The sequence below is a fragment of the Gigantopelta aegis genome, chromosome 7, assembly GCF_016097555.1.
Source record: "Gigantopelta aegis isolate Gae_Host chromosome 7, Gae_host_genome, whole genome shotgun sequence".
NCBI classification, from domain to species: Eukaryota; Metazoa; Mollusca; class Gastropoda; order Neomphalida; family Peltospiridae; genus Gigantopelta; species Gigantopelta aegis.
In genome coordinates, this window is record NC_054705.1 from 27688397 (window position 1) to 27695237 (window position 6841).

Below are 6841 nucleotides of genomic sequence, written 5' to 3' on the forward strand. Positions count from 1 at the left end.
TGACATTGTTGTTCAATCTAATTAAAATTAGCTCCACTATTACATGTGGATCTAACAGCAGCCAGTTGGAGCTCATGTCCACCAATCAAAACCTTGCTTGCAAGATCATGCCAGTGATTTGAAAATATTCCGAATTATTCTGAGGGTATACGATATATTTTCATGTGAATTACGAATGCCTTATTTAGACCAGTAGAACTAATTTTTAATCAGATTGCTAACAACACTGCGTAGTCTCCAATTTCCAGGTAACATTTCGTCTGTAAATAATAATTTAAATATTGACCAATCACACTTCGCCTTTTATAACGTTATTTGGGAGCATACAAATTCAAAAAATATCGGGCGAGTCTATTTTAGTGGCTGCAGTACAGCGAACCATACCAATACGTATGGGATGGGTTATCAGTCTTCAATTTTACATTAAAAATTATATATTTATTTATAAATAAAACAACTAAATCAGTCTTCAGTTTTACATTACAAATTATTCATTTTATAAAATAAAACATGTTTTAAGGCATTCGTAATTCACACGAAACATGTTGTATACCCTCAGGATAATTCGGAATGTTTTCAAATTATTTTTAAGTCACTGGCATGATTCTGCAAGTAAGGTTTTGATTGGTGGACAACTGGCTGCTGTTAGATCCACATGTAATAGTGGAGCTAATATTAATTAGATTGATTGTTGTTACTCTATACTTAATGAGAAAAAAGAAAGAAACTGAATTCTCTCTGGATGAAACGTTTTGTGTAGTATTATTGACCTATTACGTCTGTTTTTCTGGGGGGGGGGGGGGGGGGGGGAGGGGTGTTGGTGGTGTTACCAGGTACTGAATAATACCAATGCCAATATATTTTAAGATGCCTTTTTCCTCGCTTAGCCTATTTTGTTTAGATTGATTTGCATAATGGCACTTTGAGTACAATAAATGTTTTGTTGGAATGTAAAGAGTGTGCCCTTAATTATAGGCGTACGGGTTCCCATTTTTGTAGGGGCATGCTGGCTTTTGCCCGAATTAAACAAAAATGCCCGAATCTGGATAACAACATTTATTCATATTAGCATTACTACCAAACAGCTATATAGGGTTGCAAACGAATCACTACGCATTTAGCGGGCGGGACGTAGCCCAGTGGTAAAGCGTTTGCTTGATGCGCGGTCGGTCTGGGATCGATCCCCGTCGGTGGGCTATTTCTCGCTCCAGCCAGTGCACCACGACTGGTATATCAAAGGCCGTGGTATGTGTTATCCTGTCTGTGAGATGGTGCATATAAAAGATCCCTTGCTGCTAATCGGAAAGAGTAGCCCATGTAGTGGCGACAGCGGGTTTCCTCTCAAAATCTGTGTGGTCCTGAACCATATGTCTGACGCCATATAACCATAAATAAAATGTGCTGAGTGCGTCGTTAAATTAAACATTTCTTTCTTTCTTTCTTGATGTAGTTATTGGCATATCACTTGTAGAGTGGGTTATTGCTGTTCAATCAAGTTCAAGTACATCTGTATTCGAAACCTACAGGAGATTCAGCTTATAATTAAAGTATAAAGTACAAATAAATAAATGTAGAAATAAGTACCACAAATAAACTACAACTAAATAAATTACATTATATTTAAGACTTGGTGTGGTGGTGGGGGGGGGGGGGGGCGGCATGACGTAGGCTGATGCACGTTCGGTCTAGGATTGATTCCCATCGGTGGGCCCATTGAGTTATTTCTCGTTCCAGACAATGCATCTCGACTGCGACTGGTATATCAAAGGCTCTGGTATGTGCTATCCTGTCAGTGAGATGGTACATATAAAATATCCCTTGCTACTAATGGGAAAATTTAGCGGGTTTTCTGTCTCATATTATACTATAGACAGAAAACCCAGCACCGTTAAAATTACCAAATGTTTGACATCTAATAGTCGATGATTAATAAATCAATGTTCTCCAGTGGTGTCGTTAAACAAAAGAAACTAACGTTTTTCATATTATTTGTTCAAAAGACCAAATCACACATCTCCTGGGAGCCGTTTTACTAGTCAATTCGTCAGCCAAAAGACCAAATCACACATCTCCTGGGAGCCGTTTTACTAGTCAATTCGTCAGCCAAAAACCTGGCAAATGCTCCGATGAACAGACAGGCGACGTTTACCTTTCATACAGACTGCATGATTTTTACCTGCAGTTTACTTTTTCTACTGTAGAAACTCAAAATAATACAAATTTATACTCCGTACTGCTCACAAAAATGTATGACAAAACATATTTACAATATATGCAGTATGCTCATGCTCTACCAAAACTAGAAAAACACTGGAAATTCACACACACGCACACGCACGCACACACACGCACACACACACACACATGCACAAAGAGTAACAAAGTGAACAAAGAGTAAGATCAGTCACTAATGGAAACTGAACACGCTCATAAAATAAATAAATAAATAATGGGAACTCAGCTGTAACAAATAAATAACTGGAACTGAACTGTAACAAAGAATGAATGAGAACTGAACTGTATCAGAAATCTATCATTAGAATTTAGAACTGAACAAACTAGCAGAAACCGATGATGAAAACTGAACTAACTCTTAACGAAAAGCAATAACGAGAAATGAACAAAATCTAACAGAAACCAGTGATGAGAAATGAACAAATTTTAAAGGGTAAATACTACCAAATCAAATCCCATTGACGACAATAGTAACATATGTGGCTAAACCTCGTATCTGCAGCGTATCAAACGACACAAACACCACGGATATAAATACTACCACCCTTAAAGTGAATCAGAAAAAAATCAGAAGCGTCTATGACTATCCTAGTTCCGCACAAAATTCAAGTACTTTTTACAGGTACCCCATACATACATGTTTCAAATACAAAGCTACTTGACACAGTGGTACCAGATGTAATAAAATTGCATACATTTTTTGCCCAGATGAAGCTATTGTTTTTTACAACCATCACACTCACTTTTATCACCAATTGTGTTGTTCACTTCTCTATCAAAATGTCGGTGCACCTCGAAATTTAACCCAGCCGGAAGTCTACCTTCAAGAAATCAATCGTAAGAACTGAACAAACTGTAGAAAACACCGATTTTTTCACACTAAATAATTTAACAGAAATTAATCAATTTGAACTCAAGAAACTCACAACAGAATCCAATAAAACCTGAACAAAACTCTTTAACAAAAACCATTAATGAAACCTAAACAAACTGTAACAGAAGTTAACAGACGAACCTGTAATTTAAATTAATAATGAAAATTGGACAAACTGTAGCAGAAACCAATAATGATAACTGAATAAACTGTAACAAACCAATAATAAGATGAACAAACTGTAACAGAAGTCAATAATGCGAATTAAATCAATTATAACGGACAACAATCACTGAATAAACTGTAACAGAAATCAATAACAACTGAACAAACTGTAACATAAACTTATAGTGACAAATGAATTGTAAACAGAAACTTATCAGAAAAGAGCAAACTGTAACAGAAATCAATAATGAAAATTGAATAAACTAACAAAAATCAATAATGAAAGCTGAACAAACTATAAGAGAAATCAATAATGAAAATTGAATAAACTAACAGAAACACAAACTGTAACATAAACTGATGAAAAATGACTGTAACAGAAATCAGTAATGAGAACAGAACAAACTGTAACAGAAATTATTAAGAATTAACACTGTAAACAAACAAAAAACGGACGGGAACTAAACAAACAGAAACCAATAACAAGAACTGAACACATTGTAACGTAAACTAATATTGAAAGAAAGAAATGTTTTATTTAACGACGCACTCAACACATTGTATTTACGGTTATATGGTTAAGGACCACACAGATTTTGAGGGGAAACCCGCTGTCGCCACTACATGGGCTACTCTTTCCGATTTCAGCAAGGGATCTTTTATTTGTGCTTCCCACAGGCAGGATAGCACAAACCATGGCCTTTGTTGAACCAGTTATGGATCACTGGTCGGTGCAAGTGGTTTACACTTACCCATTGAGCCTTGCGGAGCACTCACTCAGGGTTTGGAGTCGGTATCTGGATTAAAAATCCCATGCCTCGACTGGGATCTGAACCCAGTACCTACCAGCCTGTAGACCGATGGCCTAACCACGACGCCACCGAGGCCGGTAAACTAATATTGAGGAATGAACAAACAGTAAACAAAAATTAATGAGAACTGAACGAACCATTATGCAAAACAATATATAGTAACATAAACTAATAATAACAGAAATCAGTAATGAGAACTGAACAATTAGTAATAAAAACCAATAACGAAAACTGAACAAATTGTAACGTGAAATAATAATGTGAAATTAACAAACTGTAAAGATAAACTAATACTGATGCGAAATGAATAAACTGTAAACAGAAACGAATGAGAACTAAACAAACTGTAACATAAATCAATAATGAGAACAGACCAAACAGTAACATAAAGTGATTAGATAAGTTCGATATTTCTGTAAACAGAAAAGAATGAGAACTGAACAAACTAAGACACTAATAATGAAAACTGAGCAAGCTATAATATACATCAATAATGAGAAGAGGACAAACTGTAACATAAACTAATAAGAAATGAACAAACAAATCATTATAGAAATCAATGAGAACAGAATACACTGTAACGTAACCTAATGAAATCAGTTCGAATGAGAAGTCAACAAATTACCAGAAACAAATGAGAAATGAACAAGCTGTAACATATACATCAATAATGAGAATTGAATACATTTTAACATAAACTAATAAATGGTAAACAGAAACAAACGAAAAATGAACAAGTTATAACATACATCAATAATGAATACATTGTAACATAAACTAATAAATGGTAAACAGAAACAAATGAGAAATGAACAAGCTGTAACATTACACCAATAATGAGAACTGAATACATTGTAACATAAACTAATAAATGGTAAACAGAAACAAATGAGAAATGAACAAACTGTAGCAGAAACAAATAAGCACATTCTAGCAGAAATCAATAATCAGAACTGAATAAACAAACCAATAATGAGATAAACAGATTGTAACAGAAACTTGTCAACTGCGAATTAAATCAATTATAACGGACAACAATCATGATAACTGAACAAACTGTAACAGAAGTCAATAATGAGAACTTAACAAACTATAACATACACTTATACTGATAAATAAACAAACTGTAAATAGAAATGAATGAGAACGGACCAAACTGTAGCAGAAACCCATATTGAGAACAGAACCAACTATAACAGAAATCAATAGTGATAACTGAATAATTTTAACAGAAACCAATAATGTGAACTGAACAAACTGTAATATAATTTAATGACAAATGAACAAACTGAAAACAGGGCCGAATGAAAGCTAAACAAACTGTAACAGAAATCAATAATGAGAAGAGAACAAACTGTAACATAAACTAATAAGAAATGAAAAAACTGAAACAGAAACGAATTGGAACTGAACAAATTGTACCAGAAACCAATTTGCAAGCTTGCGCATACAGGCACAACTTAACTTCATACAGTTAAAAATGCTCACGTGTAAAACAATTTTTATAAAAACGAAAAGGGCACGTGAACATTTTGAGGGCACTTGAAAAAAACTTGGAGGGAACGCATCCCCCCCTGGTCCCCTCTTGATCCGCCTCTGAGCATACACTACATACGCTAATTATACACTATAAATATATACTATACACATACGTATATACCACGTACAAGTATACATTGAGTATATGAAGTAAACATGTATAGAGTATGCTCTACGTACATCAAGTAAACACTACGCAAATACGGGACACACTACGTGTATAAGATATATATAAAATACACATAGTACACATTACGCACGTATAAATGTATTACGTATTCACTAAGTAGGTCAAGTGTGCACAACTTAAATGAAGGATACCTTATATACACAGCATGTACTGTACTTATCTCAAGTATACACTGTGTACATCAAGTATTCACTACGTACACCAAGTATATACACTACGTACGCAATATATACCTTAAGTGCGTAGTGTTTACTTCCAAAATATTGTTAAATTAATGCAATTACTGTATATCTTGAGTGCGTATTACATATGGCATGTAGCTAATGTTCAGCTCTTGTTTAACGTATACTGTATATTGATAGTGAAAGTAGGTTTTATGACCATCAAAGTTCTTGAAGGACGATTGGGGTCAGAAGTGAAATTTGAAAGTTGACATTTTTTATCAGTAAATCGCAAATTCAAACAATAAAAATAGCTAAAAACAAAACATTAACAACTGTATGATCAACAGAATGAAAAAGATTGACAGAAATAATGTTCCACAGTGATTAATGGAACTTCCTGGAAATTGTCGAAATCGACCTGAACGTTTTTTTACTAGGATGTCTGTGGTCTAATAGTTGATATTAATATTTCAGGTTCCCCTATTTTTTTAATGAGTATAATATACTCTTATATGTATATATGATACACAGTGTACAATCATATGATAAACAGGTGTTCAGCTGTGCACCTTCATCCCATATATAAAAAAAAAACACGGGGTGGCTCAGGGGCAACTTTCAAGATAACGCCCCATCCATATATGTGGTATACAGTATAACTACACCATACTTGTTTCCAGGCACGCAGTTCTGAAAGTGTACATAGAAAGTTTATGAAATTCTACAGATCCATCCTCTAGTGCATGTTCTATGGAAATGTGTAGAGTCTAGGGTGGCTCAAGACTATCTGGACGTGACACCCGTTAAAGGTCGAAATTCGGAAATCAGCTCAATATTCAGATTAGACCCACATTTCTGAAAC